Source organism: Panthera tigris, chromosome B2 (genome assembly GCF_018350195.1).
Source record: "Panthera tigris isolate Pti1 chromosome B2, P.tigris_Pti1_mat1.1, whole genome shotgun sequence".
NCBI classification, from domain to species: Eukaryota; Metazoa; Chordata; class Mammalia; order Carnivora; family Felidae; genus Panthera; species Panthera tigris.
Genome location: NC_056664.1, coordinates 50,936,324 through 50,954,385, shown reverse-complemented (window position 1 = coordinate 50,954,385; position 18,062 = coordinate 50,936,324). Strand labels below are relative to the sequence as shown.

At 41.1% G+C, this 18,062-nt stretch overlaps 1 protein-coding gene across 6 annotated transcripts in view; it reads left to right on the top strand.

Annotated features, from left to right (window-relative positions):
* KLHL31 (kelch like family member 31) overlaps window positions 1–18,062 on the top strand; it is a 196,247-nt gene that overhangs the window by 59,830 nt on the left and 118,355 nt on the right. For 5 of the 6 annotated variants that reach the window (XM_042986581.1, XM_042986578.1, XM_042986577.1 and 2 more), the window contains exons 2-3: window positions 12,756–12,913; window positions 13,456–13,526. The gene's annotated coding sequence lies outside the window, so the exon portion shown is untranslated. The remainder of the gene's footprint in view (window positions 1–12,755; window positions 12,914–13,455; window positions 13,527–18,062) is intronic. The other variant, XM_042986576.1, reaches the window with a different exon arrangement.

The window sequence follows — 18,062 nt, the reverse complement described above, 5'->3', positions numbered from 1 at the left end:
TTACCTCCAACAGATAGAAGATGTTATCCCAAAGAATGTCTTTAAAAGAATAGACTCATTAAAAAGCAAGAAGGGACTAGTTGGTGGTTGCCAAGGACTGGAGGGGGGATAGGGAGTTATTTTTAATGGAATTAAAATTATTTTAAGGGCACCTGGATGGCTCAGTCGGTTAAGTGCCCGACTTTGGCTCAGGTCATAATCTCACTGCTTGTGAGTTCAAGCCCCACGTCGGGCTCTGTGCTGACGGCTCAAAGCCTGGAGCTTGCTTTGGATTCTGTGTCTCCCCCCTCTCTGCCTCTTCCCTGCTTTCTCTCACTCTCTTTCCCTCTCAAAAATAAATAAACCTTAAAAATTAAAAAAATAAAAATAAAATTATTGTGGAAGAATTAACAGAATTTCAGTTTGGAAAATGAAAAAGTTCTGGAGATGGCGGGAGGTGATGGCTGCACCACAGTGCGAAGATACTCAACACCACTAAAATGTACACCTAAAAATGGTTAAAATGATGCATTTTGTTATGGATACTTTACCATAATAAATAATTATAATAAAAATTATAAGTATAATAAGATTATAATGATAAAAAACACATTGGACACTAACAAATAGTAGGAAATAAACACCAATGTTGCTACCTGTGATATGGGAGTGGGATTTTAGAATATACACTCTTTAGTTTCCAATTTTCTCCACTGCTATTCTACTGCATTCCTCACCTGACAGTGGTTATGACCGTGCTATTCTTCTTGAGATGGCCCCAAAACATTAATATACATATTTTAGCTAACATTAAATTCTGAGTACAAAAGGAGACTTATTAACTAGCCTGCTTGTCTTTAATGATGATAATTTAATGATGATAATGGAAAAATTTTTGTTTTGTTCTCTTCCATTTCACTTTTGTTAGGACTTAATTTTGACAGGAGGTAAAAATGAGACTCTAACCCCTGGTATGGCTTGCTTTTCTAAAGGATATGCTTGTAACATATATTATACTTTTATATGAACATTAAACAAAGTAGTGCTTTCACTTTTTATGAAAATAAAGCTAACCCTCATTAATTACCTCCTTAATCTCCTTATCACTTCCCATTATTATTATTATTATTATTATATATTTTGTTATCATTGATTCTCCATTAACATCCGTGTTCCTTTTTTAAGGTGATCACACTTTCCTTCTCCACAATTTTGGGTTTAACTAAGACCATTTACCCCCAAACTTAGTGATCAGTGTGTGCATTCCATATGCATTCTGCTACTACTAGGTGACAGGATTCTGGGATTTCAACCCACTTTCATCACAGCCACCATTTCTGTTCTGGAGCAAGTTGCTGTATCTTGCTTCTGACCGACTTTTCAGAAATAGTATAAGACCACATAAGAAAAGTTGGAAGTCCCTAGGAATTCCTATATGCGTTTTCTAAGGTTATTCCATGGAACACTTGTGCCACAGGGTAGTCCCATGAAAATAGGTTTTGATCAAATATATATGAGAAAAGGCTACATGTTTATTCTCCTTTTAGAGACTAACAATGCACAATAAGTGTTTTAAAGGGTCTAAGAAGTCCTTCACTGGAAGGAAGGAAGGAAGGAAGGAAGGAAGGAAGGAAGGAAGGAAGGAAGGAAGGGGAAAGAAAGGAAAAGAAAAGGGGAAAGAAAAGAAAAAAACAAAAGAAAAGAAAAGCAGTCATTTATCTTTGCTGATAAATGAATAAATACCTGGCTACTGAAATTTTTCTTTTATGTAACACCAATCTTAACATCCCTTGGAACAAAGTTTCTACAGAACATACTTTGAGTTTTACATAAATAAAAGTAGCTAATTCTAGGTGGGGAGAGCAGGGAGAGTGAAAATATCTTCTTGGTGTCATGGAGAATTCCCTGTTACTGAAAAACTATAAATGGTTAAGTGACTCCTTGCTGAGGATATTCTAGTCTAATCTCAAACCTGAAGAAGTCACTTCTACAAAGTTGCTTCTAATTTTAGAATGGTAGACAATTAGACAATGAACTATGATATGAAGCTCTTCGTGGCAAACTCAGTTGCCTACCATGACTAAGGAGAAATGAGAAAACCATCCAGGATAAGTGCCGGGCAAACCCCATGTGGGCAATGGAAACTGATGCGTTGGGGGCATATGCCCTAATGGGTGCAGTCACCACTCAGCTTCAGCTGTTGTTCTCACGTAGATGGACGGGGCCAGTATCGCTAGATTGTATGACTATTCATGAAACCACCTTTCTATGGAAATTGTTCTATGCAGCAAGATATTGTTCTGTGAAAACCTCTTTATTTAAAACTATTGGCTAAGGGGCACCTGGGTTGCTCAGCTGGTTGAGCATCCGACTTCAGCTCAGGTCATGATCTCACAGTTCATGAGCTCAAGCCCCACATCAGCCTCGCTGCTGTCAGCGCAGAGCCTGCTTCGGATCCTCTGTTTCCCCTGTCTCTCTGCCCCTTCCTCACTTGAGCTCTCTCTCTCTCTCAAAAATGAATATACATTTATTTAAAAAATATATTAGCAGGGTGCCTAGATGGCTCAGTCAGTTAAGCGGCCAACTTCAGCTCAGGTCATGGACTCACAGTTGGTGAGTTCAAGCCCCACATTGGGCTCAATGCTGACAGCTCAGAGCCTGGAGACTGCTTCAGATTCTGTGTCTCCCTCTTTCTCTGCCCCTCCGCCACTTGTGCTATATCTCTCAAAAATAAATAAGCATTAAAAAAAGAAGTTTAAAAAATATATTAGTCCAATAAAATAAAAAACAAAAAACATTGTAAAGGCTAAATTTGGTCCACAGGACAACTGTCTTGAGTCCTCTCACAATGGTGCTCAGAAATGAGTGCCCCTACCCTATGATGTAAAACTGAGGGTTTGGGAAGTCCTGTGTCACATTTTCATCAGTTTGCCTCCATCCTGATCAATCCGCCGCCTCTTGCTGTGAATGTCTTCTTTACTGCCTGGGAACCAACTTGATTGGAATATGTGAAGAAAGAATGAATATGCATTGAGTGAGGATGTGGAGGGACCTCCTAAGTGGAAACAATAAGGAACCTATAACATCTGAGTTTTGATCATCTTATTCTTTCCAGCTGTTTTCCACATAGTGTGGAGTCACTGTGTTGCCCGAGAGGACTCAGGGACAGCCATCAAGCTTTCAAAAGATAATTTTAATCAATTTTTCTGTTCAGAAATAGCTTTTGAAATTTAAAGCTGTTTTAAGATAACATATAATTGATCTCAACTTGCATAAACACAAGCCACTATGGTTTCAAAATTTTATGATGGCTGGCCTTCTTTAAAGAGGGAGGGGCAGGAATGAAAAATGATAGATTTAACTTTACCGAAAAGGCCTCACATCTCTCCTTTCAACTTCTTTAAATCTTCCAGAATGATATCACTCTTGATCATGGTGAGGCAAAGGAAAAATATTTTAGTGGAATAGCTAGATGGGAAAAAAGAAGAGCATGGCAGGAAGGACAGAACGAGGCCATCACTTGTCTAGGGCATTGAATGGAAGGGGCTTTTAGCCTTTCAATTACCTTTTGAAGGTAATTTGATGATGCAACTAATGAGAAACTAATCTTTGGCATCTTTTCTAATCTTGTTTCAATCTTGTTTAATTCCAGGGATAGTGGGTCATTAATGCAAGCAAATGGATCATCCCTAGGGTGACAAGCTTTCTTGAGCACTGACCATGTACCAGGCATCATACTGATATAGAAGTTAAAGAAAAAAAAAAAAAAAAGACCTTGTCCTCTAAGATGTCCCAGGTCAGGGAGGAGAAAACCACATTAATATAATGTAGTAAGTGCCACAAGAGACAGCTATATCCATGGCATCACAGGACCATGGAAGGAGGCACCTAGCACAACTTGGGCAGAAGAGGAAGAAGACAGGTCAGGGAAGGAGTCTACAAGAAGAAGGTAAATGATGAAGAAACACCACTCAACACTTGGGAATAAAGAAAATTATATCATTTTAACTCACAATGGCCGGGAAAGCAAATTCCCTGAATAAGGGGCTTCTACATTTTAGATGACTCTTCAATAGTGCCAAACCGAAGTGAGTGTTAGTCCTCAGCTTTCATATGTAGATTGTTTTTATTATTTGATGTCTAAAAGCAACCCTCAGTGACTGTACACTTGCAATCATCGGAGAAGCATGCCATATATTTTGAAAACTGTCATACTTTTTTTTTTTAATTTTTTTGAATGTTTTATTTATTTTTGACAGAACATGACCGGGGGAGGGTCAGAGAGAGAGGGAGAACACAGAATCCGAAGCAGGCTCCAGGCTCTGAGCCATCAGCACAGAGCCCGACGCGGGGCTTGAACTCACAGACCACAAGATCATGACCTGAGCCAAATCGGACGCTCAACCAACTGAGCCACTCAGGCGCCCCAAAACTGTCATACTTTTAGAAGTGCTTGCAATGAATATGTTTTCTCCTTTACAAGTGTGTCTTTATACCAAAACAGAACTGCCACCTTTAAAATGTCACAACAGAGCATGTGGCTTGTAAATGTCCTCTTACGTCAAGAACCTCTTAACTATACTGAGCACAGTCCATGTGCAATTGGCATCTGTAGATGCTTTTGGAATGGGCTGCATACATTCATGAATCAGCTATAGTATCCATGAAAGTTTTTACTTCATTGATTGACCTCATATTTATCTTCCAAAAGTAAGAGTTCAATGGGACCTTTGAACGCCTCTATGCTTGACTTACCTAGCCAATGTTTTCTCCATAAAACCTATGTGTTTACAATAATGAAATAGATCCCTTTGTGTCACCTTGAAAAGGCAATGTTTCATGTCTATTATCTGAAAATTCTTGGCACAGGAACCCGGCTCCGCCTGTTCCATTTGTTTTAGAGAGTCACTAACAGATCCTCTTTCAAAGATTTACTCCCACAATAAAGATGAGAAACTATCTGTTGTCCCCTGTGACTGATCCCTGAGCTAGTCCTTCTTAGTGATGACAAATAGATTAACACGGGTGAGACCCTGATGTCAGATGACATCTCCAAGCCTTTCTGATATTTAAATAAAATTGGCTTCACCTTTCTAAGTCACAGCCATGCCCTCACCAGGATTTCGGGGAATTACCCAGGGACCTAGGCTCACGTATGTCACCTGTGACTCCAAGTAACTGCTCACCTCCTCACAGCTCATCTCCATAACTCTCCTGTCATTTTTACTCTGCACCAATGCAGGTGACTTTTCTATGATTTCCACTGAAAACACCCACCCAGAACATTATGTAGAGCAGCCTTTACTCAAACTTTTGTGCCATGGAGAGTATTTACAGCGCAGAAATACAAACTGCTGAGAATGAATCATTAGGCACCTTTGTTGTTACAGGTACATCAGCCACCCTGCATCAGAAATGGCTCCATTTCTGACTCCCTGCCCCCGCCACCTGCAGACTACAGCTCACATCTCCTAACTCAGCCCTTCTCCCTCAAGACTCCCACCGGCTCTGTGCTTCCCTACTTCCAGGCTGCCCTCTCTGAGTTGCCCCCCCTCAAGTCCCCCCATTTCATTATACCGAGGAGCTGAGCTCCTGGGCCTGTCAGCTGAGTAACTAAAGAGGAAAGAAATGCACCGAAAGGATACTGTGGAGCCCACGGACTCACTCCTGACCGGCCAAAGAAACAGGCCAGAGAGAGGAAGAGAACAAACAAAGCCTCTGCAGCTGGAGCCAGAGCGGAGAGCCCCAGACACCACAGCCCCCACAGAACAGTAGAAGCCATGGCAGGAAGTCCGAAAACCTCTAGATCTGGACGCAGAGGCCACCACTGGCCCCACTGCCAGTTCTGCTGTGGCAGACAGATGTTGCTGATGCAGCTCAGCCATTCCCCACCGCCCCCCTCGGGCCAGAACAGCTTCCTCTCTGCCCTGGTTTTTTGCATCATTAGCTCCCAATTTCTAATCTGGGGTGCAGGCATCTGATGAGCCAAACCCATGACTTATGCCCATCCATGCCATAGCTGACAAATTAAGCATCTGGCTTCTTGGCTTTTATGGCAGAGACAGACTCTGCTTGCCACCCAATCTCATACAGTAGAAAATAAGTATACAACCATCAGAAAGGAGTTCACATGTCCAGCAGCCAGAAGTAAAAAGTGTCAGCGTCACTTTCTATCGCCTGTTTTGCCTCCTGGCCTTTCTGGCTCCTTGATGACTCTGCACAACCAAAGACTTACTATAGCCTTGCCTTTGCTAAACAAAGGGCAATCTTCTCCAGCCTCACTGTCTAGGATGCAAAACCTGTCAGTTTTGTTCTCTCAAACTTTCCTGTCTTCTGCCTGAAATGAAACTGTATATTTCTGGGAACCTAAATTTTAGAAGATGAAGGACATGCTTAAACTCTTCTCAGGCTACTGTTTAAGATGACAAGTCATGATTTCTTTTCCAGGTCCCACTTAAAGAAAAACTTTAAGACCACTTCTGTCCCTAAAGTTCAGTTTTTATTTTGAATAGTTTCTAGTACCTCTTGAGATCATAACAGAAGGAGTAATTATAAGAGATACCCTGTTGACTTCCAGAGGCTGCATCTTCCTTCCAAGTTTTCTTTATACCTGCACTGTCCATACACCTGTGTTGTCCATACACCTAGGCTGTCGATACTCCTGCAGTGTCCATGTATGCAGTGCCTAATACTAATATTGGGCACTTGAAATAAGGCAAATCCAAATTTCAGCACTTGAAATGTACTGAAAATATAAAAGATTCTGAGCACTTAGTATTTACTTAGAATGTAAAATATCTCATAATTTTATATCAATTGTCTATTGAAACAATATTATAGATATATTGAGTTCAGTAAAATATATTATTAAATTAATGTCATCTGTTCCCCTTTTCTAATTTCTAAAGCAACTCTTAGAACATTTAAACTTACATATGCTTACATAATGCTTACATTACACTGTTTTGCACTCTGAAATGCACCTGTATTTTTAAATTAATTCCAGTATAGTTAACATACAGTGTATTAGTTTCAGGTGTACAATATAGTGATTCAGCAATTCCATATATTACTTAGTGTCATCAAGATGAGTGTGCTCTTAATCCCCTTCACCTGTTTTACCAACCCCCCACCCCCACCCCGCCAACTCCCCTCTGGTAACCATCTGTTTGTTCTCTATAGTTAAAAGACTAGGTTTGGGGAGTTTTTTTAGTTTGTCTCTCCCCCCCCCCTTATTTGTTTTGTTTCTTAAATTCCACACATGAATGAAATCATATGGCATTTGTGTTTCTCTTAACTGACTTATTTCACTTAGCATTATACTCTCTAGATCTATCCATGTTGTTTGTAAGGGGCAGGATTTCATTCTTTTTTATGGCTGAAGAATATTCCACGGGGTGTGTGTGTGTGTCTTTTGTGTGTGTGTGTCTTTTGGGTGTTGAGTTGTATCAGTTTTTTTATATATTTTGAGTACGAACCCTTTATTGGATATGTCATTTACAAATATCTCCTCCCATTCAGTAGTCTGCCTTTTAGTTTTGTTGTTTGTTTCCTGCACTGTGCAGAAACTTTTTATTTTAATGTAATCTCAATAGTTTATTTTTGCTTTTATCTTCTTGCCTCAGGAGACATATCTAGAAAGATGTCATTATGGCCAATGTCAGATAAATTGCTGCCTGTGCTCCCTACTAGGATTTTTATGGTTTCAGGTTTCACATTTAGGTCTTTAATCCATTTTGAGTTTATTGTTGAGTATAGTATAAGAAAGTGGTCCGGTTTCATTCTTTTGCATGTGGCTCTCCAGTTTTCCCAGCACCATCTGTTGACGAGATTGTCTTTCCCCCATTGTATATCCTTTCCTCCTTTGTTGAAGGTTAATTGACCATATAGTTGTGGGTTTCTTTCTGGGCTTTCTATTCTGCTCCATCGATCTATGTGTCTATTTTTGTCCCAATACCATACCATTTTGACTACTACAGCTTTTTTTTATATGAAATTTGTCAAATTGGTTTCCATACAACACCCAGTGCTCATCCCAACAGGTGCCCTCCTCCATGCCCATCACCTACCCTACCCTCCCTCCCACCCTCCCCCCATCAACCCTCAGTTTATTCTCAGTTTTTAAGAGTCTCTTATGGTTTGGCTGTCTCCCTCTCTAACTTTTTTTTTCCTTCCCCTCCCCCATGGTCTTCTGTTAAGTTTCTGTTTCTGTTTCTGTTTCTGTTTCTGTTAAGGATCCACATAAGAGTGAACACATATGGTATCTGTCTTTCTCTGTATGACTTATTTCACTTAGCATAACACTCTCCAGTTCCATCCATGTTAATACAAAAGGCCATATTTCATTCTTCATCATTGCCACGTAGTATTCCATTGTGTATATAAACCACAATTTCTTTATCCATCCATCAGTTGATGTACATTTAGGCTCTTTCCATAATTTGGCTATTGTTGAAAGTGCTGCTATAAACATTGGGGTACAAGTGCCTAGAAATCTGGGATTGTGATCACTCCAACTTTGTGTTTCTTTTTCAAGATTGCTTTGGCTATTCAGGGCCTTTTGTGATCCATACAAATTTTAGGATTGTTGGTTCTAGTTCTGTGAAAAATGCTGCTGGTATGCACCTATAATTTTCAGTCAATGAGCATGTAGCCCATTCTATGCCTGCATACTACAAAATGAAAAAAAGCCTTTGAGACTCAATTATAACTGAGAATACTCTTCTAAAATTCTTTTGCATGAACAAACCCAAAATTTATTCATCACTCATTTAGCACTTTTCTAAATTAAGTAATCAATTAACCAATTATTGAGCACTAGTGTGTGTCAAATGCTGTGTTGTTGGTTGGGACTAGAGTTATACACAAATCAGATACAGTCACTGTTTCATGCAAAATGAAGTGATTAAAAGCATGGGCCATGGAGCCTGACCATGTGGGTCTAAATTCTGGTTCCATCCCTTACCAGCATGTGATCTAGGATAAGTTAAGAGTTCTTCACTTTTTTAATCTATAAAACATGAATCCTAGCTGGTAAAAATGTTGTGAGGATTATGTTAGCTTATCCATGAAAGGTACATGGAAGGGTTAGTTACCTACTGCTGCATAACTTAGCAGCTTGAAACAATACACATTTATTATCTCACAGTTTCAGTAGATCAGAGATCCAAGCTTAACTGTGAAATCACAGTACTACACAAAGTACTGCACGGTTTGATTACTAAGTAATTAGCTAATAAGCAAACCTCACAGAGCAGCTTCATGTCAGCCAAGGCCACACACAACTGTGCACAACACATTTGAACTGACAGATTTTGACATGTTAAAAATACAACATCGGTGCACACTGGGGATCCTTGGTGCCAGAAACAAAGGCGACAGAAGGAAAAAAACTAGTCCTTAGTAGTTTCCTCCTCCTTGATTTTAACTGAAGCACTCTCTCAAGCTTTGACCAACATACAGAGCTTGATTTCCAGGCTAATGGCTTTGGCCAGGGGTCATGGCAGTGTTAACCACCTGCTGGTGCTTATCCAGGATATTTGCCAAGGTTGAGTCTCATCTGAAGGCTCAACTGAAGAAGGATCCACTTGAAAGTTTATGCAGGGGTGTTGGCAGGATTCACATCTTTGGGGGAATGTTGGACTAAGGGCTTCATTTTCTAGAGGTTGTTCCTTGCCTGGGTATTTCAGATGTTGCACTGAGCTTCATTAAAGACAGGAATAGAGAAAGTCTTCTTTTAATGTGGAAATAGGAATCTCTTGCAATCTAGTCATAGAAATCATAGTCCCTCAACTTTGAGGTATTCTATTGTTTAGAAGTAAGTTGCTGAAAGCTAAGAGATTATTTAATGCTATGAATCCCAGGAGGCAGAGATCATTTGGGGACCATCGTAGAAGCTACCTATCACAGTTACCTGGTACAGAGTAAGTACATGCTAGCTTTTGTTATTTATGGCACTTCTAGTCCAATGAGGGGTTGTTGAACTGTGAAGTGGAAGGGGAAATAGATGGCACCTCAGGAGCAAGTACGATGACTTAAGGCCAGAGAGAGAGGTGGTATATTTGAGGTACTTGGAGAGGACTGGCTTTGCTAGAGCATGAAGATATTTTAGAGGAAAACAGGGATCAGGTGGCTGAAAGGCAATGTAAGCCAGAGAGAGATTTGGTACTTTATCCTGAGGAAATGGAAAGCTATTGAATTTTCTGCAGGGAAGTTACATGACCAGATTTGAAAATATCACTTTGGTTACATTGTGTTAAGGACAGATTGGAGAGAAGCAAGAATAGACACAGGAAAGCCATTTTGGGGGATTTCATAATGGTTCAAGTGAGAGGTGATGATAGCCAGGACCATAATGGAAGCAGTGGGAAATATATTACAGATATGTAATAACAGGACATGGTGAATTATAAGATGTGGATACAGGGGTGCAGGGTGGTGAGGAAGAGGCAAATAATGATCCCAAGTTCACCCTTTATAGAACTAGATGAGTGATGGCTTGTATACTACCAAAGGCAATATTGTAGAAAGAACATATTTTGAGGGAAAAGATGACTTTAATCCTGGAAATAATGAATTTTAAGGAGCCTGTGAGATATCTAAGGATGTCTGAGATCATCTGCCAAATGCAGCTTTGAGGATTGAAGAGAGTCGAGGACAGCTCTGAAGCACTTTGATCTTCAAAAGTTGCACAGAAGATCTTCTTCAAGAAAAGGAAAATGAGAATAAAAGACCAGAGAAATTGGAGAAAAGTCAAAACCAATAGGAAGAAAAAAATTTTAGTAGAAGTGATTGGTCAACTGTGTGGAATAATTCAGAAAGGTCAGGCTCTGACAAATGTCCAAAAAACTAGTTACTCGGGGTTATTTATGACCTTGGCACTAGCACTTTGGTAGAAGGGCAAACAGGGAAACTTAGTTGGATTGATTTGGGGAGAAAATGGGAAGCAACATGATAGAGGCTACAGATATAAATACACACAATACATCTGAGAAGGTTGCCTATAAAGAAGTGAAGAGAAATATGGCATTATCTGGAGAAAATATGGACAAAATTGAAAGCTTTGTTTTGTTGCACTTGTTTTAAATAGAAGAGTTTGTGTACCATTAAATATAGGTAGAAATTGGCCAGCACAAATGGGGGTGGGGGGGTACAGGAGAGTAGGAAGAATTGATACAGCAAGGTTCCTGAACAGATGGCTATGTCTGTAACCCAAAGCACCAGCAGAGGGGTTTAGAAGGAGGGGCTGTTCCATTTTAACAAGGCAAAGAAAGAAAGGTTGTGGACTTCGTCCTGGTGGATTTGGTATTGGAACATTGAATGTGTTCTGATAGAATGGCTTCTATTGCCTTTTTAACAAACCCTTTCCTTCAGATGTTGAGTAGCCCAAGCATTCTAAATCCTCGCTACTCCAAGTGTGGCCCTGGGACCAGCAATATCAGCATTACCTGTGAGCTTGTTAGAAAAACAGAATCGGGGCACCAGGGTGGCTCAGTGGGTTGAGTGTCCGACTTCAGCTTAGGTCATGATCTCACAGTCAGTGAGTTCCAGCCCGGCATCGGGCTCTGTGCTGACAGCTCAGAGCCTGGAGCCTGCTTCAGATTCTGTGTCTCCCTCTCTCTCTGCTCCTCCCCTGCTTGCACTCTATCTCTCTCTGTCTCTCAAAAATAAACGTTAGAAAGAAAAGAAAAACAGGATCTCGGGCCCCACCCCAGGCCTACCTTATCAAAACTGATTTTTAACAAGGTTCCCAGGTCATTCCTTCTTACTTCTTGAAGGACCTTTCCATAATCATATAAGTGTCATCATAAATACTGATATAAGCTGATTTTTATCATTCTACTAAGGTGACAGTTGAATGCCCTGGCCCTTGACTGCAATCAAGGAGGTGGAAACAGGAAGGATCACATGGAAGTGGTCCTCTATTAGCTTTATGTAAACCATAGAATAAAGAACTTCTTTGATTTATTTCTGACACATTCGAAACTGAAGATCTATGGGTGAAAACAAAGAATTTTTAAAAAAAATCAAAATAGTTTCCCATTCTAAAAAAGCTGAATGGAATTTAAGTAGAAGTGATAACTAAGATTCTAACCAGTGAGCTGAGAGGTGACAGGAGGACTAAGCCCAGTACCTACGGAAATCATAGAATCATAGAGTTGGAAAGATATCAGACATGACCTAGTGCAAGGGCCGGCCGGAGCGATAGTCCCTCCTACCTCACCCAATCCTATAGCTTCTTTTATTTTCCCGCTTCCCCTCATAAGGAACTGGCTCCTTTTCATCATTAGGATCCTTTTTCATCATTAGAACCCAGTTGTTACCGGAATTTTCCTTTCTTATTTTTAATATTTCCCTGGACTTCCACCCATGGGGCCCAAATTTGGCCTTGTTATGTTGCAAGAATTTTTACTGAATCCCCTTGTTGCACAACAACCCCCAAAACACTTGACACAGGAGTTTCATCTATCCTAAGTCCTCTCTCGATACTTTGCTTCAGACAGGCCCAATATGCACAGCTTCTGAAGTTCTCTTCATTCCAGACATTTCCTTCAGGATGCAGAATAATTTCCCAGTGTGCCAAGGGGCAAAGCAATGCCTAACACATCACCTGAGTAATGAAGACTAATTTAGAACATTAATTTTCCCTGATCCATTTCTCCATTATTGCAGCCTAATATCACATTAATGCTTCACAGCCATTTCACACTCTTAGTGTCTATTAAAAGCTTGTGGTCAATTGTAATCCTCTGATTTTTTTTTTTTTTTTTCACAAGAAGTGCTGCCAAAGTGGACATCTTTCCACCTGCCTGTACGCCAGAGCGTGTGTTCATCGCAGACCTCCCTGTGCATCACTGCAGAGTCAGGGACTGGTCGCAAACCTCACTCTGTTCAACTATACCATGACCGTAATGATGTCGATATCACATGTGAGGTATCAAAGAACACACCTTGTCCTCCTAAACATGTGCTCCTCTTCTAAAGAACAACCTATTTATAAACTTGGGCTTTGGGGAGGACCTGAGGTGACCAGGCTATTTACCGTTCTAGAAGCTAATTTGTGATTCACAGCCTTCCCTTCTTCTTACCAAGGATGCCTTCCCCGTCCCTGCTTCCAATAATTAAATACCCAGCTAATTAATTTCCTTTCCTCACACCCAGGGTGGCTGACTCTTGACTCTTTTTTTTTTAAACTACTGAGCAGGTCAAGAAACCCAACCCCTCCCCAGCAACCAGAGCCCCGCCTCTGCCCCAGGAGGCTGAGAGTTGAAGCCCCAGGGGGGGGGGGGGGAGGGGGTCCCCTCCTACTCCAGGCCAGTCGAGCTGAGGAGCTCAAGCTCTGACACCTCATTTGGTTGGACGGCCAAGGGTCACTCTAAAAATTGCTGCTGCTGGGACTTTGTCAGGTGGCTGCTGGTGGCTCCCCACCGCATTTTCCTTCTCCCTCCCTCCCTCCCTCTCTCTCTCTCTCCACAGATTGCTTCCCAAGAGGAGCCTGCTGCTGAAAACTCACCATCACACGTCTGGACGCCACTTCGCACAGGAGGGTAAGGAGCTGGGGCCACGCTCTCCAATTCCTGTCTTCTAGATTCGAGGGTGCGTATGGGTGTGTGGGTGGGAGAGGGTGGCCGTGACCGCGTGCTCCCGGCTCCGGAGCAATTCACTGACTGCCATCTACAGCGGGCGGTACTGTGCCTGTGCCCGATGGGAAATTGGGAGCCAGAAAACATTTTCTTGAAATGTAAGGAATGCCATAGATTAGGAGAATGCCTAGGGATAGAAATGCATGAGAGGGATGCCTTTAAATAGTAAAATTGCTAGTCGTTTCTATTAATAATTTTAAGTCTCTAAAGCCTAATGTATTTTTTTTCTTCCTCTCTGTTTTATAAAGAAAGGAGGGACAAAGTAACATTATTAGGTTTGGTTCACAAGGTTTAGAATCCCCTCTTCATTTTGATCAGGAACCATGTAAACATTTAGTACCTGATCCATTTAGATGAAATACAGTACGTTTCAATTCAGTTGATAGCACAAAAGTCTACCAACTTTTTGGTTGATAAACTCTTTGAATTCCTAGAAATATTCCTACTGGCAAGATAGAAACTCCCCCTATGAAAAGAAAGTATTGTTGACTGAACCATAAGACACGTTTTTGTTCCCGATGTACACATATGGCTATGCCGATCATACGTTTTAGGTTAGAAATGAAACGGTAAAGTGGAAAACCCCCCTCAAGTCCAACTTAACTTAAAATGGCAAGCAGCAGAGGCTGGAGTGTTTCTATTCCAGGAGTCAGTCCTGATGAGCTCGGACAGATGCAGCCACAGGAATGTGACAGGACAGGGAGAAGGCGCAGCTGATTCGCCCCTTTGGCAAGGACACATTCTGGGATCCCAGCTCATTCTGGCATGAGAGTGACAGTGACACTTTAGCACACATGGCTTTTCAGCTTGCCCCATGTGGAGTCTCTCCCAGGAGGCAAGGGTGGAGGGCAGCAGAAAAGAGAATGTTCTTAAATATAAAGTGACAATTCTTTTCTATAGTCAGCTCTAGAAGATTTTCATTTGAGAGCTGTATCAGGCCGGGACACAGTGTAATTCTTTCACAGTGACTTGCCCACTCCTTGAAGACAGTAGAATTTTGTGACTATTTCTTGTCTGACCATTCTCAGCCCAATGGTTCTGGGTCTATTTTGGGTTACGGGTCCTTTTCAGAAGATTTCATGAAATCTCTAAGCCCGCTCTACAGAAAAACACAAACACACAGGCGTAACATGTTTCATAACATTCCAGAAATTTTCATGGAATTCACGGACTCACTTGAAACCTTAGCCAGAGCAAGGTTTCCAGATAAAATACAGGATACCCAAACTACATTTGAATTTCAGATAAACCACCCAGTTTTTTGTATAAGTATGTCCCAAATATTTCAGGGGATATACTTATTATAAAATATGATTCAAGGTTTATCTGAAATTCAAATTTAACTGGACATCTCGTATTTTTATTTGCTAAATCTGGCAATCTTCTGTCCCAGTTGGTTTATCTGTATCTGATAAAATTGATTGTAGGGTTCTGAAAAACCATATTGAGGGGAGAAAAGATATGGGACCAGACTTTGACAATTCTGGCAGCCAAAGCCAGCTGTTTCACCTTAACTCTCTGTAAACTTTTAGAACTGAGAGGTACACATGTCCTCATTTGATGGATGATTGAAGTGAATTCCTACTCGGTTGAGGTTTTGCCATACTTCCATTAGACGGTTAGAGCAAAAAGATCCCCAAAACTCAATTTCCAGTTCTGTGACAACCAAAGAGACATTAATCTGAATAATTACATTTCCAACTGTCCCACAACCCGTATACATACAAAAGTCTAAGAAGAGATTTCAACAAAACCAAAAACCAAACATTTTAGTACTAGTTCCTTGCATCCTGTGTGCAGTCTTAGTGAGTGGAATTACAATCAACTCTGCGTATGGTTTCTGTATCCTTTACACATAAAAGCCAGGCGCAATTCTCTAGCTAAGTTAAACCATATGGAATTAATACTTGTTTTTAAACAAAAATTGATAATTTCATATTCATCCCAACACATAATAAAAGGAAGTGCTTTATTCTCTGATCAACACATTCCTGTAGGATCTCCTTGAACCTATTTCTGTTTTTGGCTTACCCAACCGATTAGAGTTTTGTATCTTTACTACCCGTAACAGGATTAAGAAATCCACAGGCTCTGTTCCTCCTCAAATTTATTTTACATTCAAAAAGGCATTTCCTTTATTTTAGTGTTTGGAGTTTTTATAACTCCATTTCGTGTTCTCTGTATCCAAATTTTTATCTTAGAACCTTGGTTCTGCCTCACTTAGTCTGTGTCTTCCCATGCTGGAAAGAGCTAACTTTTTAACCTGCTACAGAGTTTAGCCTACCCTGGGTCTAAGAGAGGTGATTATAGGGGTCAGGACTCAATCTGGGTTTGAATCTGTGCTCCACTGCACACTACATACTTGTGTGACCTTGATACGTTTTTAAACTCTCTCTGAACCTTAATTTCTTCATTGGTAAAATGAACATAATATACCCTATCTTTTAGGATTTCAGTGATGCTTAAATTAAAAAAAAAAAAAGTCACATCAAGTACTTAACTCAGGGCTCAGCACACAGTAAGGTCTCAATTAATAAATGCTAGCTATATAATTATTTTGAACAGACATGGAGGTAACAGTTGACATTTAATACATAGTGTAGATTCATGCTTGGTGGCTTATAGTTAGGAATTAATTATGAATGTACTTAAATTTGGCAAATACGAAAGATGATGAAAACTGTGATGGCTCACATGACTGTTTGCATGTGTTCATCAGATGTTGAATACATGACACCATCGTAATAGAAATTACACAAGAGCCAAGATCTGCGGTGGACAATGGGAGGAAAGTGTGGAATTGCATCTCTAGTACCCTTCTACCTAGTTTCTAATGGGCAGCCCTTCCAGGGGACCCAAGAGGCTGCTCCGGGTAATATTGGACAGAGCAGAGACAGAAGGAGGGAGGCTATGGTGTCCATCACCAGAAAAAGAGAATTGTCTGGGGTTTCTGCACAGAATGAAGGGATAGTTTGGAAGTATAGCAAGCTTTCTATAACCCTCTGCACCCTGTGCAGTCTTTCACCCAAAAAGAGAAGGGAAAGGAAAGGATTTGCAGTGCCTTCCATTATACTTAGCTGTTCATCCCATTACACAACCTCTTCTGCTGTAACTAACTGGACCAGTTCCTCTTTCCAGTGAGTCCTACTATGGTAGGGGCTGTGTGAAAACTGCAAGGCCTAACTGTCTCAGGGAGCATGTGTGGTTCTTCCTTTCTTTGATCCTGGAGTGGTGGTGGGGAGGCCCACAGCTTCCTAGAGCCCCCCTGGGTAGGGAGGGAGAATCAAGCCTGTTGTGCTTTAAGAACAACAGAGAAACAGTCTTGAAACTCTCCCAGCCCAGGACACCTCAGCAAGGCTGTGCTTCTCACCATCTAGACCATGACCCCAGTCAAAGCCTTCCTAACCTCCCTCTATGGTAACCGTGTTCATTGCCCTGCCAAGAAGCCTGGACAATGTCTCAGCAGCTTGACCACAAGACACTCACTCAGTTAAAAAAAGAGAAAAAAGCTTTAAAAAAAATAACAGTAATTAAAACCCTCATCCAACTGTGAGTTAATATATAATTGAATCAATGAAAGCGGAATGCTTTCAAAATTTATTGCTTAATTTCTAGGTTATACTCTAGATTACATATGAACATATGTATGCAACTCATTTGTAAAACATCTGTTCCTCACAACCACGTTGTGGGGCTGTCACTGTGACCATCATCAGCCATCACTTACAGTATGACCCAGGGCACACAGTGAACATTTGTATAATTGTAGAAGAAACAGTAAAGAGTTCCTGTACAAATTGTTTCTGAATATATGTTTGCATATGACCTGAGTGACTGAGCCATTTGCATTTGCAGTGACTGAGTAATATATTTTGTAAATATTCAGTTCTTTCTGATCATTCGTTGTACAATCAGCTTGGAAGCCCAGCGCCATGACAGAATGAGTAAATAGCAGTGGATTAAATTGTTCCACTTTACCTTCACACATCTGCTCCTTAGGCTGCCGTTTTACAACTCCCTTCCTTTCAAGCTGTCCTTGCTCTTCATTTAAATGTGACTGTGAAAGAATGATGGTCGGTCACGTGGCACGGTGAGTGTATATGTGTGTGTGTGCGCACATACGCCCACTGTAACATCCCTGTGCCTGTACTCCCCAGCAAGGCCCCAGGGTGAGGGATCTGTAGAGTTTGTTGGAGGCTTGTCTGTCTGCCTGATGAGAACGGGGCCTCTTGGGTTTTGATCTGCCATAATGAGAAAGCTAGTCTTCTCTGCAGTAGGGCCCTGAGTAGCTGCTCTTACCACTCTTACTGACCTGTAATCCTCCTCGAATTGAGAAAAGCAGTGGCCAGAGCCCCATGCAGGGCCAATAGGAATTAGAGGAGCAGGCCCAGTGGAAAAGCATCTGTCGGGATACAGGAGCCCGTGAACATCTCTGCAGCC